This window comes from Rhinatrema bivittatum, chromosome 3 (assembly GCF_901001135.1).
Source record: "Rhinatrema bivittatum chromosome 3, aRhiBiv1.1, whole genome shotgun sequence".
NCBI lineage: Eukaryota > Metazoa > Chordata > Amphibia > Gymnophiona > Rhinatrematidae > Rhinatrema > Rhinatrema bivittatum.
In genome coordinates, this window is record NC_042617.1 from 273,848,528 (window position 1) to 273,871,684 (window position 23,157).

Sequence of the window (23,157 nt, forward strand, 5' to 3'; positions counted from 1 at the left end):
TTTTGTGTGCCGTTTTCTACGTGTCCCTCTTTTGTTGCTCATAGTCGCTTTATTATCAGCCTTACTTATGCTATCCAGATATTGCTGAAATAAACCTGCCATTTTGTATAGTGACATATCTGGTAGATTTGGTGGGCTCTGCCCAAAAGCGTGAAATGTAAGACTAGCGCTATTAAGTGACCTGAGCAAGTGGGCGTTCTGGCAAGGCATAGGACAGATCAGAAGCATACTTGTGAGAGCTTGAGGCAGATCGGAATTGTGAGACTCTCCCTACTATAAAACGAAAATCAGTATTTTTGTCAAAGTCATGTATTATATAGCTAAAATCTTAGAAAAAGAACTTTCAAGTCCTACTCCTCCTGAAAATGAAATATATTTGAATGAATATAAAAAGTAAATGTTAGATATTTCACTAGATACAAGTGCCTTATTTGTTATCAATTTTCGTAGCTCAGTCCCCTGGTGTGGGTACTGATCACCCTGTCTTAAGATCACCCATGAGTCCCATGGACGTGTATCTAGAAGTAGTGCCAAAATCAAGATGAAGGCATTGAAAGAAAGGAGAGGCAACTCATGAGAGAACATGTGATATTAGCAGCTTCAGACCTCTTTTCCTTCCTTGCCTATTTGTGTTTTATTAGCTGCTAATTCATTATAAGGACAAAATTAGAACAGGCCCTTGACTATACCCATGCCCACCTTTATTATGGGGGGGTGTGGCAACTACCTAGTTATGTGAAAATGCACTCCAGTCTAGATGCAGGCAGAGTAGGTTTCAGCAATTAATTTCTTACATGGCAGAGAATAGATACATCATTTTTGTAGAGATAACATAGACATCTTCTGCTACCCCTCCGTGATCTTGCCAGTAGAATTGTTTTGGAAAGTTTCTCAGCTAACAAGCCTATACAGTAAATACGATGTAAAAGTAGAGCACCTGAGCTCATGCTGTCACAGAATTTTCTGCTGTGAAAGAATAGCCCCAAGAAAATTAGGGATGCTTGACATTGCAATTCTTAGAAGTGAATCCTAGGCACAATCAGATATCACAAGCTTAAAATATTTGGTAAACTCTGTTCTCCATTGAATATGGCATATAGGAGTTTAGCTGCTTCCCTCTCTGTATTTTCTTTTGTCGTTTAAAATAAATCCCGAGATATCATGTAGAGCCATACATTTCAGAAAGACAAACAATCTTGGCTGTTGACAGAAGCAGTTCAATGTGTTTTGCTTGCTGAATTTGTCCAGTAACCTTGTAGTTTGGTTAATTTTCATTTAAATGGGAATTTGGGTACCCCTGATCTGTTGGCTTTATATAGATTATTTTGCCACAAAGCTGTAGAAATTTCCACTTTACTCTTCTAGGACCTTGCTTCTATTGTAACACTTGTTTTCTACAAGATCTAAATTCCATGTCATTGTGAAATTCCATTAGATCTAGCAAGACCAATTATTTTTCCCTGCCTCTTATCTAACATTTTTTTGTCAGCTATGTCAGATAACTAACTGGCATTTACTGGGTTAATCAAGGTTTGAACTGGAAATGAATTTTCTGTTTTAAGGATGAAGTTAGCATGGGGCACATTTAAAACTAATCGGAGAAAGTTCTTTTTCACTCAACGCACAATTAAACTCTTTAATTTGTTGCCAGAAGATGTGGTTAGTGCAGTTAGTATAGCTGTGTTTAAAAAAGGATTGGATAAGTTCTTGGAGGAGAAGTCCATTACCTGCTATTAATTAAGTTGACTTAGATAATAACTATTACTAGCAACTGTAACATGGAATAGACTTAGTTATTGGGTACTTGCCAGGTTCTTATGGCCTGGATTGGCCACTGTTGGAAACAGGATGCTGGGCTTGATGGACCCTTGGTCTGACCCAGTATGGCATGTTCTTATGATAGGCCAAAATGGCAGCCATCATGAAGAGAGGAGGCGCCGTCAGTTATTTAATCCTATAGCATACATCCCAGCTAGGGACTAAATGGAGAATTGTACATAGCCCCAAGCATTGACTGAAATGGCAGAACGCTGTTAACTGGAGTAGTTTGAATAGACTTAACCTGTGTGATTATTACCAGGATGTAGACTAAAAGCTCTTAATATTTCACATCAAAGAGCAACACCTCCCAAATTTTAAACACAATATCGAAATAAAGAGGTGCAGGGACACCAAAGTCTCTCTCCGGCCATGACACCAAAGTCCCTACCCCTCTTTATTTGTGATTAAAAGCTTTTACTGTGCCATGTTTCTACCGCTAGGATTTTGTCATGAGCATTTTTATTATGTTCATAGCCAGTCTGGACTGACAGGGATATTCTTTCAGCTAGCAGGCCAAGACCATCAAGGATATTGTTCACCTCTTCAAGATCTCCTTTTAAAGCTCCATGTGTTTAAAATCATTTGAGGTCTAGAACGGGTAGATGTGAATCGGTTATTTACTCTTTCGGATAATAAAAAGACTAGGGGGCACTCCATGAAGTTAGCTTGTGGCACATGCCCCTTGATCTAAGACTTCAGAAAAATCATAAACTGTTCAAAACACACCTTAAAACCTAGCTCTTCAAACAAGCCTTCAATAAAGAGAACGACGCAAGCAAATAAATAAGGATAAGTGGACATAGAGCACCCAGCTCACAATCTCCAGATTCTACCTGGAAATTATTTTATCCCTCTGATAATTGTAGTCAAACCGACAGGTTGAATAGCAATAAAACATATAAATCTCCCATGAGAATTTCATTAATGTAAATTCCACGTCATAAACCATATTATACTTAAATGTGTTTTTGTTACCGAATAATAATGGCACCCTCTATGTAATGTATGATCTATATTTTCCTTGATATATGTACCCTATTGTAAACCGTTATGATGGTAAATAACTTAATGATGGTATATAAACACTTAATTAAAAAAAAATTAAAATTAAATGTGCTATTTCACTTCATCTTCCCATCAGCCTCATTGTCTTGCCAATTTTGGTTTGTTGTGCTCTGAAAAGTCAGGTGTGCTCTGTGGATGTGAAGCAAGCTGGATTGCAAATAAGACAGTCCTCCCGAGAGCATCAGGTGTAGAATTGTATTTCTTACCTGGGTGATAAGTTGGATCATTGGAACTCAAACCTGACAGGTGAACAGAGGAGTGAGGTGGCACCAAGACCCCAATCCCAGATGAATCGACTGCAAGCAGTAAGAGCCAGGTCTTACTGTTTGAGTGAGCAGGGACCAGTGGAGATTGGATGTGATGCTGATCAGCCCGGCATGGAGATAACCAAGAACCCCATTACCTCTGCACCAATAAAACCATAAGGGTTGAGCATGCAGTTATTGACTTGACTGAAACAGTGCCTTAAAGAGGAGGCTCCAAAGTCTGATAAAGTGGACCCGTGCACAGGCAGAACTAAAACCCACTCAGGCAAGAGGGCCGGGACAGTAGGCTTGTCCTCTGAGGGATCAATATTTCCCTCCTCCAAAGACAGTGTTCCAATTGAGAGCATGTGAGCTCTTAATCTGACACTAATAGGAAGAAGATACAGAGGCACTTTGGGATGGGTTCCCTAATTAAGCAGATGACTATGGTGCTCAATCTGGAAGCTACAGAAAGAAAAAAGAGATGGATTTCCCTTTCAGTTCCTTAAACAAATGTAACCAGCTCTGCAAGAAATGTTGAAAACAGATTGGGGGAAGCCTGGTAAGATGCTGGTGATTCCTCAGGCTAGTGAAAGCAAAAGTAAAGAGCTGGTATGCTCATAATCTCAGAGGTTGGCTCTGCTGGGCTATAGTCAGTATTGAACCACAGGGTGGAGATTGTATTAAACAAAGTATTGAGACTTGCCTACATGATAAGCTGTCAGTATATGTTGCCAGGGTGATTTAAGGGTGGCTTGATAACCTTAGAAGAACAAAAATCTGCTTTCTGCCTGCTTGAAGCCCAAGTTTATAAGAGAAGCAACATTTGAATCCTTTTTTTGTATCAGAACTACAGGTTATGGTGTTGCCAAAGGTCATTTATGGCTAAAACAGTGGGCTATAGATTTTGCTTCAAAAGCCCATTTTATAAACTTGCCCTGTGATGGGATATTTCTGTTTGGTTCCAAATTGGATGGATTCATCAAAGGAATAAAAACCCTTTGTTCCTCCTGGACAAACCAAAGCCTAACAGCTTTGTCCTAGAGGTCCCTAGAGGGATTTTGGGAGGAAGATTTGTGTTTTCTTTCTGCAGTTTCTGGCTATCTAGACAAAACTTTAACCAAAGATTCAGACTAAATATACAAAGAACAGCACTAAAAGCCATACATGGCCTGTGGAGCACTGTGGGGAAGGCTCCTGTTGTTCAGAGATCATTTGGTCTAGCCTGCAACAGAAACTTGCTTACTGAAGGTTATGTTCCCTCGCTATCTCATAAGGCTGTTTGTAGTTCCAAGAAATATCTTCATATTAAGAGTTCCAGAAAACAAAAAGAAAAACAAAACAGAAAAGTGGCAGTATCTAGGCTCATTAGATTCAAGTGGGTTTCCTCAAAATTCTTTTTCATTCTAGAGAAGAAACAGGGTCTATCAAACCTCTTTCAATATCAAACCTCTGCTATGAAACTGCAAGGGGGTAGATTTGGAACAACATCGGGAAGTGTTTCTTCACAGAATGTTGGCCCTCCCGGAAGAAGTGGTGAAGACAAGAATGGTTGTGGAGTTCAAAAGGGTCTGGGATAAATAGTGGCTAGCGGATGGAAATGAAGAAACGGCGTAACCGGTGGTAACTTTAGCTGCACCATTCCTGCATAAGGGTAACCTGCACAGATCGGCTGCTGGGCAGACTGGATGGACCATTTGAATCTTTATTTGCCATCATTTATTATGCTACTATGCCACGTCTATAAAGATGAAACAAGCATTCCAGAATAGAGATTTTCAGGGCATTTGTTGGAAAGATTTCCTTTGCACTCTAGATTTGCAGGAGGCCTATGTGCAGGACCCTAGAACTACAAGCCTTCAAATGTTCCCTTGATTTGTAGTACAAAACTAACAACCAAAGCAGAGCACTTCTCTTTAGATTGGCATTGGCCCCAAAAGTATTTTCCAAAATTCTAATCACTCTGGTGGCAAACATATGAAAAGAGGGAATGTTTTTCATCTTTACTTAGATAACCTGATCAACCCAAGTGCCTCCTGTTTAGAGACAGAACAGTCCACTGACATAGTGATAGAGATGACTGGATGATGAACTTGGAGAAGAGTTAAATACCTTGGGTCAGTATAGATAGCATCTGGGAACCAGGTTCTGAACCAGAGAAGAAATTGTGTTGCAGTCCTGAAAAACTGGTATTTCTGATGCAAGAAGTGAAGAAACTGGTGGAAGCAGGTCAATGCCTACATCTTCTTGGGTTAATGGTGTCTGCATTGGACATAGTTCAACTGGTAACCATTGGTCCTAACTAATGGAAGGGGAGCTTTAAAAATGCTTGACATGATGGTATGCCCTGACCTCTCTGATATTTAACTGAGCTGAACTGTGTTGGTCTGTTATCCTATGAGAAATTAAAGACAAGTATTGCAAGGGTTGGAAATCATATGAAAAGTGTGAGCTGGGGATTACTGGATGTTCTGTTTTCTATGGCACAAATTTGAATGAAATTGGATGAGCAGTACAAAGCTTGTGGGTGGGGGGAGGAGGGGACAGACAGGCAAAACATCTAGAGAGGACAGACTGACACAATCTTATAAGGCCAGTTCCTCTACCTTCAGCATATTTTCTGAAAAGGTAGATATAGATTGACACAAATAAAATGTTAAAAAGTGAGCAGATACATAAAGTAAATGGAGAGGCAATTTCAATAGATACTATAGCAAATATGGGAGATTAAGTTGCATGTGTTTCCATTGTGAGATCTGATGCTCAAAGAGTTGGGAATCATCAGGAAACATGCAGGAGAATTCATTCTGGTAGCCCCAAACTGGCCATGAAGATCATGATTTGTTGTTGCTGGAGCCATTAACAGGACAACTAGTCAATGTTGTGTCTGCGGACCCTTGGGCTGGGGTGAGATTGGCTCTACCTGCAGGGTTGAACGTTTGGGTGCCAGGACCAGCAGGATTTAGGTGAAGGTCTCTGCTAATGACTAAGGATGTGGTCTAAGGGGAGGCTGTGGTCAGGGGCAGGAAGTATTCAGGCGAATTGAGAGTCCAGGCAAGGGTCAAGGCAGGAAGCGTTCAAGTGAGTCGAGAGTCCAGGCAAGGTTCAAGGCCAGGTATTCATCCAAGAGAGAGAAAAAGGGATGGATAGGGTGGAGACAGGCTGGTCAGACAAAGGCTGGAACAGGATGGGCAGGCAAAAGCTTGAAGCAACACATAAAACAATGTAGGTGGACCTGTTGCTGAGGCAGGGTGCATCAGTGGAGCTGCTCTTATATAGGGCATTGACAGTAATGTCATCAGTAGGGGGCCATGGGGAATTTCCTACCACCATCCTTTTAAATGACCCGACATTGGGCACATGCGTGCCTAAGGGAAGCAGTGGGGGCAGAAGCTGGCAGCTTTCTGCCTCATGACACCTATTGACCTCCTGCTGGTGGACATATCGGCAATGTCCTGCCGTGCCGAGGTGAGTGGCCAGCCTGGCTGTGAAGGTAAGAGTGGCACAGTACCCCACCTTCTTAAGCCCTCCATGTTGCAACCATGGATGGATGCACAAGAGCATGAGCCCCTGTGCCACAACACGAACTGCGCAACCCAGGGGTTAGCCATCATCCACACTGCTGGTGGGCGAATGCATCCAGGCATGGGCTGTCTGAGACAGGAATACTCTTGAAAGTCCAACATGTACCAGGACCTGAGACCCAGTAACACAATGCTGGTCTCTGGGGTAGCCCTCCGGCCACTTGAAGCCCTTTTGGACTGTTGTTTGGAAGTGGATCGTGCATGAGGACCGATGAAGATTCAGAACAGACAAATGCTCTGAAGACTTTGACAAGATGAAGGCTCTGAGGAGGTCCGGCACTGCTGCGCCCTACACAACCAGAGGGCTCTTTGCGGACCATGACATTAGCAGTGCAGGCATTGGACTCAGGAACAAGGCAGAAGCTGGAACAAGACTCCGAAGACTGGTGACTGGTGTTATGGTTTTGAGGTGTTTGAGTGGATTCTTGGGTACTGTGGAAATGACCACCCCCATGGGGAGGAGACCCGTGGGAAACCACAGTACTAGGCTAGACTCAGGACGCACAAACACAGAGATTCATCTTTTATTATACAGCTGATGTATACCACCAGAGGTGACAGTAGTGAGGTGATCCAGAGGTAGCAGTCACGGGACCCGTCTCACAGAGATAGTATAGGGATACCCGGATGCAGGTTCCCAGCGCAGCAGAGGTGTAGATGAGACAGATTGAGAAAGTTAGATTACTCACTAAGTTGGTAGCTGTATAGGTGGAGATCCCAGAGGGCAGAAGTAGTTGAACACAGGCACCGAGCCCGGGAGAGCAGGCCCTCGAGGAGCAAGTACCTGATCCCAGATAGGCACCTGAAAGAAAGTAAAGGGCCCCCGAAGAGCAGGTACCCAGGTTAGAGAAATACCCCGAAGGGCAGAGAGAGCTTCCAGCGGCAGCAAGGAAGCAGCAGAGTAGCTCAGACCGGAGGCTTTCCATCCATTCACGATCCTTGCTAACTCGATGAGCTAGCAAACAAGGGCAGGCTAAATACCCGGATGGCATGACATCACTCAAGGGGGACGCCCATGAGGTTCCCGCCATGACTTGGATAAAGATGTGGGTGGTGTGCATGCGCGCACCCTAGAAGGCCCTTAGGAGAAACATGGAGTGAGGCTTTGCCAATTGCTGTTCTGGGGACACCAGAGAGAGCGGCATGCAGACACGGTGGTAGCCATCTTTCCATGGCTAGCGGGGAGAGCAGAGAGAAAGGTGAGGCACAAAGGTCGAAGCCGTCTGAGACTGGACGCAACAACTGGACTCAGCAACTTGGAACTCAGACTTTAAAACCAAGGAAGGACTTCAGAAGACTTGAACCAGCAATGAAGACAAGGCGCAGACCAGGAACAGGACTCATGAGACTCAGGAACCAGGAACATGATGAAACCAGGAATGAAGATATGGAGTCCAGAACAAGGCAAAGTCTTGGATACTAGGAACAAGATGAAGATTTGGATTTAGGAACAAGATGACGAGACCAAGAACATGGAACAAGAAACATGGAAGACCTTGAAGGTGCTAGGAAATCATTGTGAAGGCAATGAAGAACTGACTGAAGAGCCCTTTTATAGGGCTGGCTGGAGAAGGCATCATTGGGAGGTTCCACAGTATTTCCCGCTGTGGGCCCTTTAAATCGGGGGCTAAGGCCCATGTGCATGCCTAAGGAGAAACTGGCATGCAGGAGCAGGGATGGATGTTGGCAGCCCATAGTCCGCAAAGATCACAGCAGCCTCGGTGGTGCTCATCCGCTGCTTAGATGGTAGAGGCAGCGTTGATTTGAAGCAGCACTCCAGCCGCGTCAACAGACAAAGCTGTGATAGTGACATTTCTGCTATGGAGAATGGCAGCACAAGGTCACACCAGGAGGTCAGTGACACTGGGCATGGGAGACGGAATCACAACACGCCACTCTTTCCCCCCCCCCCCCCCCCCCAAAGCTTTGGGTTTTATGGGGTATTGCTGATGGCATTCTTTTAGAAGACTGGGATCTAATATGTTGGACAGTGGTTCCCACAAATTTTCCTCTGGACTGTAGTTTTTCCAGAAAATCAGGTTTTCAATTTTCTTGCTTTTCCAGTGGGAGTCCAGGACTTCTTGGACTTCATATACCGTGTCTTCTGAAATAATCTCCTGGGGTTCAGGCAGTGCTCTGGAGGGCCAGAAAAGTACTAATGGCTTGAGTAGAGAAATATGAAACACGTGAATTTTTAAAGTAGGCAGTAGCTTCAACTGGTAAGTGACAGGGCATACTTGCTGTAGCACTGGAAGCGGTCCAGTGAAGAGCAGTGCCAAACGTAGTGAGAGAAGCCACAGGCGTAAAAGTCTAGTGTTTGCCAAACTTTCTCACTCATCTTGAATTGGGGGCTGACTTCCTTCAGGCATCGGCAGTTTTCTTGGCTTGTGTGGTGGTCTTTTCAATTAATTACATAGGTCATGTAATTCTTGGGCCAAAAGTTGAGCTGCAAGTGAAGAGACTGTCACGTGTAGTGGCTGATTTCCATAAAGATGCTGGAAAGGGGAAGAACCGGTAGCTATGTTAACATGATTGTTGTGGAAGAATCTGGCCCAGGGCAGGAGGGTGGATCAGTCATCCTGGCATTCATTGACATAGGAGCAAAGGAATGTTTTAAGAGTTCGGTTAGTACACTCCACTTGCCTGTTGTCCTGCAGGTGGTATGATGTCGTGTAGTTAAGTGTGATGCAAAATTTCTTGCAGAGAGAGTGCCAGTATCAGGCAGTGAATTGAACTCCTCTATCCAATAGGATGTACTTTGGTAAATTGTGTAGGTGGAAGATGCAGAGAGCCAAGAGATGTGCCAACTCTGCTACAGAAGGAAGGCCGGGCAATGGGATGAAGTGTGCCATCTTGGAGAAACGATCGATTTATCACCCAAATCACAGTGGCGCGGTTAGATTGATGGTGGTCCACGATAAGGTCCATGGATAAGTGGTTCCAGAGTTACCTGGTGGCTGGCAATGGCTGTAACAGCCCCTCGGATTGGCCATGCAAGCTTTTTGCTCTGTGCAGGTGGGACATGAGTTGACATAGGGCTTAACATCTTGCTTCACTTGGGACCATGGTAGCCAACTACTGGGAGGTTGACTGATGAATGGTCCTCCGACTGTTCCTGGCCCTTTCGGACCTGCCGCAGGGAACGGCAATGGGCAATGGGCAGCAGGCCGGACAGAGGCGAGGGCAGACAGAGTCCTTACAAAGAAGATGTCAGACGGGGGCTGAAGCAGACATCTAAGACAGGCTGAAGCAAGACGTTGAAGAGGAGGGCTGGAAGGAAACATGGCACTGTCCATCAGGGCGCCCTACTCAGCCCACCCACGGGACTGAGTCGCGGACCACCCTTTCCAGCATCTTTATGGAAATCAGCCACTACACGTGACAGTCTCTTCACTTGCAGCTCAACTTTTGGCCCAAGAATTACATGACCTATGTAATTAATTGAAAAGACCACCACACAAGCCAAGAAAACTGCCGATGCCTGAAGGAAGTCAGCCCCCAATTCAAGATGAGTGAGAGAGTTTGGCAAACACTAGACTTTTACGCCTGTGGCCATCTTTTGGAAGACTGCAGGGGTGTAGAAAAGCCCAAAGCATTACTAAATACTTGTAGTACCCCTCACGTGTGTTAAAGGTGGTCTTCCATTCATCCCAAGCCTTGAAGTGGGCAAGATTGTACGTGCCCCAGAGGTCCAGTTTTGTAAATGTCTTGGTGCCCTGTAGGCAAAGAGTTCATTTATTAACAGCAGGGAGTGTTGGAGTTTTTTGTTACTTTGGCTGAGGATGTGTGGAGGTTGGGACATGTGGATTCAGAGTTCTCACCCAAACACAGACTAGTTTGAAGGCCACAGGCCAACCTCTGAATGAACTCATATTTACTGTTTATTTTAGTTATTCCAGTAGGTCTATGATGAGAAAGCAAGCAATTAACTTTATAGTAAAGCCTGAGAGAGAGTGAAAGCCACACAGCTGCGCCTGAAATTGATAAGAACTCAGAGGGAAGGAATATTGCTGCTTTTCCCAAGCATTTAGTGTATAAGGAGAAATAACAGCTAGAGAGAGGGAGAGTGAGCTTCTGGACATGATAGCACAGGCTGATCCTTTGGAAACACGTAAGCTTAATATATATATAATCCCAGTAATTGTGTGTTTATATTGGGTAAGCCTCCGAGGTAGTCCTGTGTGCACACAGGCGATAAGCCCCTCAGGTAGCCCCCAGTGTAGACCTCAGTATGATTAGCCCCCCAGGTCAGAGCCTGTTGTATTTGTGCCTCTTCTCGCCCCTCGCTCCACCCTCTCTACCTTGGAAGCAACTCCCTTCGGCTCTGATGGACAGTTGCAGCCGCGGCTTCTCCCTGCTTCTTGGTCCAGGTGTCCCCAGGCTGGCTCGACGCTACAGATCCGCCATGTTCCTGATGAGGTAAGGGCGTGCGCCTGCTCCAGACTTGTACCAGCAAGGGCGCAAACCTCGGGGACGTCCCCCCGTAGTGACGTCATCCATTTTCACTTTAAAAGGTCTTTGTTTGCTAACCTCTAACGAGTTAGCAAGGAACTCCAACAGGACTTGCTTCAACAGTCCACGATACTTGCAACAACGATCCGAGTCATCGAGGGGAATCCTTCTCCACTGCTTGGCCTTTTCAAATTTACCAGGAGTACCCGCTCCACGGGGGCTCCGCTCTCTCTTCTTGATTTCAGATTGCCAGAACACTCAGAAGAATCCTTGTTTCCTGGAAGCGATCGCGGACGTGAGCACAGTGAGTTCTATTGTAATAGGAATCGGTACTCGCTCCACGAGGGCCTACATTCCTATAGCTCTGAAGACTTCCTTCCATCCTAGACGTTATCGCAGGTACAGAGATCATGAGTTATATTGGCAAGATTACAGAGAGGAACCGGTACTCGCTCCACGAGGGCCTATGTTCCTAGAATCCTTTACAGACTCTCTTCTACTCTAGAAGCCATTTCATATAAAGCTATTGTGAGTTCTTATTACGGACTGTTTATAGGAACCAGTGCTCGCCTACGTCTCCTGTTCCTGAATATACTGAAGACTCTCTGTGGCATAGAGACCATTGCAGACATCTACTATTGTGAGTGTACCATCTTGTATCCAGTATACCATGTCTACTCACTACTTCTAGTCTCTCTCTACAGCTCAGCTACCCAGAGATATATTCCAGTATTAGAAGGACTTCAGCCCTGCTGGACACATTGACTCACTACTGCCACCACTGGTGGTCCAGCTTCCAGTTAATAAAGAACTATTTGTGTTTATTTCATATTCCAGCCTAGCCAGTGGTTCCTCTCAGGATCTCCTCCTGGGCACGCTGTCATCTGCCATTTGCCCAGGGAATCACCATTTCCTCCAAGTGGTCATTTCTTACACAACTATCACTCTGTGGGAGCCAACAATTACAGACTACTAACACCGCTCATGGAAGTATTATATATATATATATAGCTAACTCCTCTTTCTATGGGACTTGCCAACAGCCTATATGTAACAGATTGCTACTCCTTAGCAGAGGCATAATAGATTGCTATCTCAGTAGCGAAGTACAATATACCTATTGTTAGCTCCTCTCCTCAGAAGAGTATCATTGAACAGATTGCCAACTCCTCTTCTCTGGGGAGTTGCTACCTCCTTTCCTTACAGGAGCATCTAACAGCAGTTCGCTAACAGAATACTAACTCCGCCCTCCTGACGGGGTACGCACTACAGATAGCTCACTCCTCCCTTCTGGAGGAGCAGATCATGACAGGCTACTAACTCCTCCTCCTTCAAGAGGAAAGCAGAACAGATTGCTAACTCCTCCCCTCTGGAGAAGGAGAGCGTAACAGATTGCTAACTTCCTAGCAAGAACCATAACAGAGCCCCTGGGCAAAATGCCAGTTTGCATGGTCTGAACCAGAACGGGGGTACCTGTCCTTTTTGGTAATAGCATTTAGACTGTGGTAATCTATACCCAATCTTGAGTTATCCATCTTTCATTGTGACAAAAAGGAAACCAGCTCCCACCAGCAAAGAGGACAGCCAGATAAATCCCCAGGCCAGGTTTTCTTGAATATAGGCTGACATGGCAAGTGTCTTGGGCAGAGATAGAGTGTAGACCTGGCCCCCTGGGGTCGTATCTCCGGGAATAAGCTCAATGCTACAGTCATAAGGGCAATGAGGCTGCAGCGTCTTGGCGCTCTTCTTAGAGAAGACCTCTTTATTCTTCCATATTGAGCTGGAAGTCCCAGAAATGCGGAAGCCACAGTCAACGAGCGAGATCATCCCAAGCAGGAGTCTGTACACCCACGCCTCTAGTGGGTGAGCTCCAACGTGGACCAATCAAAGTGAGGTTGATGTTGGAGCTTCGGCAGGCCTAATATAATGGGCTTAATGACTCTGGGAATTACATGAATGTGATTTTTCTCTGTGTGCAAGAGACCGGTGCATAATGTTAGTGGAATGGTGTTCTGGGTAACCTGTCCTGGGAGAAGATCCCCAAAGACCAAGCATATTATAAGCGGTGGAGACATTTAGATAATGGGTATTTAAGGCTGACAGACCAGGTCCTGTAGAATGAAGTTCCTCCCAGAGCCAGAGTCCACAAATGCTTGGGTGCAGAAACACATCAGGCCCAATTCCAGTGTAACCAGCAAGAGGAGTTGGGGAGCAGGGACAGTGAGACCTAGGATCATCTCCCCAAATGACCCTAGGTGTTTAAGTTTCTAACCTCTCAGGACAGTGAGCCATGAGATGGCCCAGAGCCACACAGTAGAGACTGAGGCTCTGTTGCCTGCGATGGAGCCTCTGTTCTGGGACTAGGCAACAGCAGCCCAATTGCATCGGTTCCTCTGGAGGAGGAAAGGCCAAGGATGTGCAGTAGCAGGCAAGAGTGGTTGTTGGAAGCAAGGTGCCAAGGTGACTCTTCTGTGTGCTAGACATGTCTCTCAGGCCTTTTCCTGCAAGTGTCATCTATCATGCCGTTTAGTGCAATGAGGGCCTCCAGCAAGGTAGGGCCTGGGCAGTGAGCTTATCCTTAATCTTCCCCAAGAGGCTTTTCAGGAAGATGGTGACCAGGCAGTTCTCCCGATAATTTAGTTTGGAAGCCAGGGTTCTGAACTCCGTGGCAAACTCTTCTAAGGTTCGGGAGCCCTGGTGAAGATGGAGTAGATCGAAGCCCATTGAGGCTGTTTGACCTGGTACTTCAAGATGGAGCAGAATTGTTCCATTGAGGTCAAGTAGGAGAGGGTCCCCTTATTCCCAGAGGGAGGAGGTCCAGGCCAGCACTGCTCCATCTAGCAGAGAGAGGATATAGGTTTTCTTGGCTTGGTCATTGGATAACAGAGGAGCCTGTAGATGCAATTGCAATTCTGTACTGGCTGAGAAATCCACAACACCGCTTGGGATCCCCTGCATACCGGGGTGGTGTGGGCAGCTGAGGAACAGGCTGACTGGGTGCTGGAGGAGGTGATGGCACTGGTATGATGGAGGTGGTGTGGCGGGTGAAGTCAGAGCGTCCAGTGGGTAGTGAGGTGATCCATAGCTGCAGCAAGGCGTTCCAAGACATCCTGTTGATCCTGCAGCCTGCAAGCTATACTTGGGATGGCTTGGGGTGAGGTAAAATCCACTGAGCCCATGGCCTCAGCCCTGCAGGTCCTCACTGCCAGCAGGCCGACCTAGGTGAAGTAGACCAGTCAGTAGCTTCACCTTTACCAACCCACATTCCCCTCAGGTTGAGCCTTTAAGTGCCGGGGCTGGCAGGACTTAGGTGAAGGTCTCTGCTGACGACTAAGGATGTAGTCCAAGAGCAAGCTGTGGTCAAGGGTAGGCAGCATTCAGGTGAGTCAAGGTTCCAAGCAAGGGTCGAGACAGGTCGAGAGCCCAAGCAAGATTCAAATCCAAGTATCCGTCCGAGGGAGAGGGGCGGATAGGGTGGAGACAGGCTGGTCAGATGAAGACAGGAGTAGGCTGGTCAGATGAAGGCTAAAACAGGCTGGGCAGACAAAGGCTGGAAGCAATACACACTACAACATAACTGGACCTGTTGCCAAGGCAGGGTGCATTGGGAGAGCTGCCCTTATATAGGGCAATGATGGTGATGTCATCAGTAGGGGCCGCAGGGACTTTCCCACCATGGTCCTTTTAAATAACCTGACATCTGGCATGCACGTGCGCGCCTAAGGAAGCAGTGGGGGCAGAAGCCGGTGGCATCCTGCTGCATGGCTCCCAGTGGTCTCCTATCTGGGGAAGTGCCGGCGGCATCCCACCACGCCAAGGAGACAAGCAGCTGGTTCGGCTGCTGAGGTAAGAATGATGGAAATGAGAAGGAAATACTGTGAAGAAAAGGATACTCAGAGCAATTAATAAATGGTCTTTTGTTGTCATGTAAAGGTTATAAAATTTGAAAAAATAATTGCAAAGTGATGAAGAAGAGAGTCCATACAGCCTTCTAAAGCATCCATCAAGATAATGTTAGAATTTGTTTGAAGGATGTGAACTATGACTCAGACCCATCACATTATGGGATAGATTTTATAATGTGTGTGCGCTTCCTGGCATGCACATAGATGTGCTGATTTTATAACATGCATGTGCTGGCACGCACATGTTATAAAATCTAAGGGCCATGCACACTTGCACGTTGGATTTTATAATCCGCGCACCTATGTGCGGGCAGTGTGCGCAAGGGGAGGGACTTTCTCAATTTCTGCATGGCGATGCATTCAGCCTTCCCCAGTTCCCTCCCAGTCAGCTCCAATTAAGGAGCCCCCAAACCGGTCCTTAAAATCGTGGTTGTCTTATCCACGGGTCAATCCACATAATGCCGGTACCGTAATTTAAGATGCATGAGTGAATCTTTCACACCCTCCTCCTCCTGATCCCTTAATTCACCCGCTGCTATGAGGACAATAACAGCATTTGCAGTTGCACAGGCACGTCCTCCAACCTCCCAAGCCAGGGACGGATTGGCGCACTTAGAAGCATGTGGATCAAAGCGCGCCACTGGGACCCCACGGGGGAGGAGGGAGGACACCCCTGAGCGACTGCAAGTTCGTCGTCCTCATAGCAGCAGCGCATGTTCGAGTTAAGGGATCGGGAGGAGTTTTGGGGATAGAAGCTCTCCTACCACTGCACTGGGACACCGCGGGGGAGGAGGAAGGACGTTTCTGAGCAAATGCAAGTGCCATCGTTGTCCAGATAGCAGCAGCAGGTGTGTTAAGGAGCGGACCGGGAGGAAACTTCCCTAACCCTCTGCCTAACCTTCCTTCCCCTTCCCCTCTTCTCTCCTCTCCATCTCCTAAACCCTATCTATTTTTTTTATTTTATTTTTTTATGTTTGTTGCGGAACTTACTTCAGGTCCCCAGGCTGAAGTAAGTGGCGCGAGCCGGCAGCTGGCTGGCGCGTGAATCTTCAAGACAGCGATCCATGGCACTATCTCGCCCTGGCCCACCGCTTTGAAGAGGCCCAGCAGTTGTGTGCGTTCTGGGATTTATGCGCATGGCCGGGCCTCTTTGAAAATTTGCCTGGTGCGCACAAGGCCCGGCCACACGTGTAAACCCCAGGAGTTTCGCGCGCCGGGCATTTAAAATCTACCCGTATAGGTGCATGCAGCTGTTAGTTTACAAAAAGAAAAACTCCAGTGGATAAATGGTCTCTCAATGAACACTCTCACAAAATATCCCTTTCAGCCATGAGACTCTGTTTTTTTATATTTTCAAACCATTATATTATTTTCTGTTTGTACTTTGCTCAGTGAAAAGAGTACATAAAATGCAAGCCCTATCTGCCCTTTAACCTTTATTCAATTCTTTAAGATAAAAGTTGTCCTAAGAACAGTTTCAACTTTTATACCAAAGGGCTAATATTTCACTAGCTGCACTGTCCAAAAACTAAAGCAAGAGAGGTTTTCAGTTCAGGTATAAAAAAGAGTATTTATTTGGCCGGAACAAAAGACTACAGAAAAGTTGGAGATTTTTTATGGTTTTGCAAAAGGAGATTAACCTGCTTCCAAAACAACTATAGCAAGATGGAGAGATAAGAAGCTGTCTGTCTGAGGCCTACAAACAGGTGTTCCACAATTCAATAAAAACTTGGTCGACAAAGCCAGAACCTATTTGCTGAGAGAGCACAGGCTTCAGCGGTTGACATTTGCAAGGTATCAGTATGGAGTTCTTGGCATACGTTGTCCAAACGTAGACTAAACAAGTGACCTTCTGTGGATGCTGCATTTAGAGGAAGAGTTCTGTAGGCTCTCAATAATAGGCTGCCCTGATAGTCTCCTCATGAGAGGCTTCTAGAAAAAATAAAAAGTCATGGGATAGGTGGCGATGTTCTATCGTGGATTACAAACTGGTTAAAGGTCAGGAAACAGAGAGTAGGATTAATGGACAATTTTCTCAGTGGAGGGGGCTGGGCAGTGGAGTGCCTCAGGGATCTGTACTGGGACCCTTACTTTTCAATATATTTATAAATGATCTGGAAAGAAATGCGACGAGTGAGGTAATCAAATTTGCAGATGATACAAAACTGTTCAGAGTAATTAAATCGAGAGCAGATTGTGATAAATTGCAGGAAGACCTTGTGAAGCTGGAAAATTGGGCATCCAAATGGCAGATGAAATTTAATGTGGACAAGTGCAAGGTGATGCATATAGGGAAAAATAACCCATGCTATAGTTACACAATGTTAGGTTCCATATTAGGTGCTACTACCCAAGAAAGAGATCTAGGCGTCATAGTGGATAACACATTGAAATCGTCGGCTCAGTGTGCTGCGGCAGTCAAAAAAGCAAACAGAATGTTGGGAATTATTAGAAAGGGAATGGTGAATAAAATGGAAAATGTCATAATGCCTCTGTATCGCTCCATGGTGAGACCGCACCTTGAATACTGTGTACAATTCTGGTCGCTGCATCTCAAAAAAGATATAATTGCAATGGAGAAGGTACAGAGAAGGGTGACCAAAATGATAAAGGGAATGGAACAGCTCTCCTATGAGAGAGACTAAAGAGGTTAGGACTTTTCAGCTTGGAGAAGAGATGGCTGAGGGGGGATATCATAGAGGTGTTTAAAATCATGAGAGGTCTAGAACGGGTAGATGTGAATCGGTTTTTTACTCTTTCGGATAATAGGAAGACTAGGGGGCACTCCATGAAGTTAGCATGTGGCAAATTTAAAACTAATCGGAGAAACTTCTTTTTCACTCAACGCACAATTAAACTCTGGAATTTGTTGCCAGAAGATGTGGTTAGTGCAGTTAGTATAGCTGTGTTTAAAAAAGAATTGGATAAGTTCTTGGAGAAGAAGTCCATTACCTGCTATTAATTAAGTTGACTTAGATAATAACCACCGCTATTACTAGCAATGGTAACATGGAATAGATTTAGTTTTTGGGTACTTGCCAGGTTCTTATGGCCTGGATTGGCCACTGTTGGAAACAGTATACTGGGCTTGATGGACCCTTGATCTGACCCAGTATGGCATGTTCTTATGTTGGGCAGGCCTGATTGCAAATATTAAAGAAAAGGAATTTTGGTCTTACTGGTCAATCTTCTTTTCTTTTAATTTCATATTAGTCCAGATTGCACCTACCCAATGATCTATTTTGCTCCACTTATTGTGGCATAATAGAATGTTTTATTTACTATATATTCTCATGTATAAGTAAAAAAATGTTACCCCCCAAACCAGTCCTTAAAATCGCGGTCGTCTTATCCACGGGTCAATCCACATAATGCCGGTACCGTAATTTTAAGATGAATGAGGGAATCTTTCACACCTTCCTCCTCCCGATCTCCTAACTCACCCGCTACTATGAGGACAATGACAGCACTTGCAGTTGCGCAGGGACTGACTGGCGTACTTAGAACCATGTGGTTCAAAGTGCGCCACTGGGACACCACGGGGGAGGAGAGAGGAGCGACTGCAAGTTCATCGTCCTCATAGCAGCAGCGAGCATTTGAGTTAAGGGATCTGGAGAAGTTGTAGGGGAGAAGCTGTCCTACTGCTACACTGGGCATCACGGGGGAGGGGGAAGAACGTTTTCTGAGCAAATGCAAGTGCCATCTTGTCCAGATAGCAGCAGGTGAATTAAGGAATCAGGTAGGGGGAAAGATTCAAACAGGAGGGGCAGCCATGGGGGAGGGAGGGAAAGATTCAAATGGGGGGGGGGGGGGCAGCCAAGGGGGAGGGAGGAAGGATTCAACAGGGGGGCTGCCATAGGAGAGAGAGAAGGATTCAAATGGGGGGGGGGGTAACCATGAGGGAGTGGGGGAGGATTCAAACGGGGGGGGGGGGGGGGGGGGGGGGGGGGGCAGCCATGGGGGAGGGAGGGAAGGACTCTGACAGCAGGGACAGCCATTAGAATAATGACATCTTACTCTCAGGAAAATGAGCGCTGAGAAGAAAAAGAGAGGATCTTACACCTCATCGCTGAAACTGAAAGTTATAGAACGTGCAAAGGAGGCCAATAATTGTGTAGCTGCAAGAGAATTTGACATTAGTGAAAAACTCATCAGAGATTGGAGAAAAAATGAAGAAAAGCTGCTAGAAATGCCAAAGTCAAAGAAAGCCTTACGTTTCAAAATTGCGTCTTTTGAAGGAATGGAAAAGGATTTGAATGATTGGGTAATGGAATGCAGACAGAATGGCTACATTGTGACTCGCTCGAGCATTAGGATTCGTGCCCTCAAATGGCAAAAGAAGAAAACATTCAGCAACCATAGGTCTGAAAGAATTCACAGCATCGTCTGGTTGATGTTCGCAGTTCATGAACCGATATGGATTGTGCCTTCGTCAAGCGCACAAAGATTTCACAGAAATTGCCTAAAGAGCTTGATGAAAAGATCTGTTCATTCCACAAATTCATTATTTGGTGGAGAATAAAGAATCATTTCAATATGAATAACATTGGTAGTATGGATGAAATGCTGATGACATTTGATATACCAACGCCAGCAATCGCACTGTTGCTGGCGTTGGTGAGAAGTACTTGTACCATACTTGTAAAAACAACTGGTCATGAAAAGACCCATTTCACGGTGGTCCTGTCTTGCCTGGCAGATGGTACAAAACTGCGTCCGGTGGTAATATTAAAGAGGAAAACGATGCTGAAGAACCTAAAAATTCCAGCAGGCGTAACTGTTCAGGTTCATCTTAAAGGCTGAATGGATGAGGAGGGAATTAAATGGTGGCTGTGCGGTATGTGGGGAAGGTGACCAGGGCTAAGAAAACGACCAACACTATTGGTGTGGAATATGTTCCGCACACATATAACAGAGGATGTGAAGGACGATGCAAAGAAAATGGCGAACACATTAGCAGTGATTCCAGGAGGTCTGACATCAATGCTCCAGCTATTAGATGTCTGTCTCAACAAGCATTTCAAGGACCAGTTGTGGCATTTGTGGCAACAATAGATGTGTTCTGGTCAAGCCAAGTTAACAAAAGGAGGGAACCTGATGAAACCAAACATTGATTTGGTAGTGAAATGGATAAAGGATGCCTGGGAGTCAATTCCAACAGAAATGGTCAAGAAGTCATTCCTGAAATGCGGCGTTAGCAATGCTATGTATGGATCAGAAATTGATTCAATCTATGAAGATGGAGACAGTGAAGACAACATTTATGCTGATGACATCACCAAAGAACAGTTCCACAATTTATTCGGACATTCCAGCAATAAAGAATCAGACTTGGAAGGATTTGAATAAAAGAGAAGGATTCAAACATTAGGTATAGCTATGGGGGAGGGAGCTATCCCTCCCCCATTTATTTAAAAGTTTTTATAAACCGCAAATTGGGCAGATAGCTGACCTTCTAAGCAGTGTACAATAAAACATACATAGTTAAAAACAATACAGGCAAATACTTAACACATAGTGACATTAAAATACAAAGGTACTTGTTTTAAACTGTAAGGTGCATTTGGACATAGTTAATGATTTTGATGGAAAAAAAGATGGTTAACTGATTTTGTAAGCAGCGATGAATAGGTAGGTTTTTAGCGACTTTTTAAATTCTTTTATATTTGATGTTAGTCTTAGTTCTTCCGGTAGTGAATTCCACAGAACTGGACCAGCGACAGAGAAGGCACGGCGGCGAGTTAGATCTAATCTTGCTGTTTTCACTGATGGTACTTCCAGTATACATTTGTTCATTGAGCGTAGATGACGATTTGGTTTGTAAATTCTTAGTGATGTACAAAGCCATACTGATTCAAAGTTGTATATAAGATTATGTACGATTGTAAGGATTTTGTATGTAATTCATTATGAGATCGGTAACCAGTGAAGATGTTGTAAGATCGGAGTTATATGATCTCTGCGAGATAAGATAAATAGTACACGAGCTGTAGAGTTTTGAATAAGTTGTAAGGAATGTATTGAAGATGTAGGTAAACCTAAATATAGGGAATTACAGTAGTCTAGGTTTGTCAGAATTAAAGGTTGAACTACAGAGCGAAAATCTTAAAGGAGCATAGGATAAACACTGTGGATCCCTAAAGGCTAGTGGACAGAAATGAAGAAAAGAATGCATGGGGATAACTTGCTGTTATGGTGGTTACTACCCTTAACCAATAGGCCTTCATACTGTTGCTGCAACACCATTATTGCTCTCGGCTTCAAAGGCAGGGAAAAAAAAAGAGGAAAAGAGGAATTAGACTCAAACAGCATCCAACAAGGACACTGAATTTTACAATCTGGGAAAACAAATAAGCATGGGGGTAACTTGCTGATGTGCTGTTACTACCCTTAACCAATAAGCCTGAAACTTTTGATCCAACTCCAACATGGCTCTCTGCTTCGACGGCAAGAGGTAATGGAGAATTGGACTCAAACAGCAACCAACAAGGGCCCTGACTTTGGTATGAGAAATTGATAAGTTTGAGGGAGACTTGTATGGCATAGAAGATGCTACCATAAGCTTGCTGGGCAGACTGGATAGAACATTTTTTCTACCATCATTTCTATGTTTCATACAGCAGGAACATTTGCTTAAGTTATTAAATGATAATGTTTCTTATGAGACACTTTATTCTGCTTTTAAAAAATAAAAGTAGGGAAGCTCTGGAGGAGGAGAGAAGGAGTCAGAGAGTTGTTGGGACTTGTTCAGACCTCGGAGCAGCTTAGGAAGCCTGTACATCTGCCCCTCTCCACCGTGAAACTCTGGAGTGACATCATCAACTTGCGCTCCACCAGCCCTTTAAATTTCCTGGCTGTGCAGTGCACCAGTGGGGAGCTCCGGAGTAGGAGAAAAGGAGTCGAGAATCACTGGGGCTTGTTTGGACCCTGGAGCAGCTTAGGAGGCATGCACATCTGCCCCTCTCCATCGTGAGTCGCTGGAGCGACATCATCAACTTGAGCCCCGCTGGCCCTTTAAAGTTCTTGGCTGTGCGGCACACCACCGCCGCCGGCATGCCACCTAAGTTGCACGTGGCTTTGTGTGAAATGGGAAAGAAAAGAGGCTAAGATAATTTCTTCTCCTGTCTCTCTTCCAATTCATGGCATCATGGACACTCATTTGCTCAGAGTGAGCGAGGTGCCTAATAATGACTGCATAGAGGATACTCTTTGTACCTTCTTCAGTCCTGGCAGTGGTCTACCACCTCCATAACCAGTTGGAGCTCTACCACATGAGGCATCTCCGGCAGAAGAGCTGGAGCTTCCTAGTGGGACTGAACTTGACCCGATTATAGTTCTGGATCAGACTGAGGGCTAGATTCATCATTCCCTGCGGAATGATGAACTGCTGCAGTAAAGGGGGTGGCGGGGCGAAAAAAGAGGCATGAGGGAGCTAGTGTGCAGCTGGCCGCATCACAGCGGTGCGGTTTCACCTACCACGGTGTGACTGTGCCGCACACTATCACCCCATAGCGCCACGCTAAAAGGTGGTGCTATTTCCCACCCATTTCCTTAAACCCCTCCCAAACTCCTTCCTAACTCCACCCCTTCCCCCTAATTTTAATTTTATCGCCATGATAAACCCATTATCATGTGCGTTAGGGCATTATCGCACACGATAATGCCCTAACGCATGTGAAAATGGGCTATTGCACTTTGGAAAATGACCCTATGAGAGCTCCGGTTAATCGATCTTTGTACTCTGTGAGTGTTTCACATTTACCTACTGTTTCTAATATTGATCAATGTGGTTCTTCTGAACCTCCTAAAGTAACCCTTACAGATATGTGGAGGATTTTAGCTAAACTTAAAATAAACGTCTCCCAGTCGACTGCACATTTATCTTCCTTAATTATGGCAAATAGATCCTTTATTGAGACACAAGGTAAAAAGACTGAAGAATTAGAAACCTCTGTTAATTCATTAAATTCAAATGTTCAAGTATTGCAAAATGCTGAGAATGTACATATTAAAGATAGTTTGATCTTACGTAATGAGATGGAAAATATTGAGAATTTGGTTAGATAAAAAAATTTACACATGGTT

At 45.1% G+C, this 23,157-nt stretch overlaps 1 protein-coding gene across 1 annotated transcript in view; it reads left to right on the forward strand.

Moving 5' to 3' along the window:
• The window catches only part of LOC115087457 (tubulin alpha-1C chain-like), a 29,015-nt gene that overhangs the window by 299 nt on the left and 5,559 nt on the right, over positions 1–23,157 (forward strand). The gene's annotated exons all lie outside the window — the stretch shown is intronic.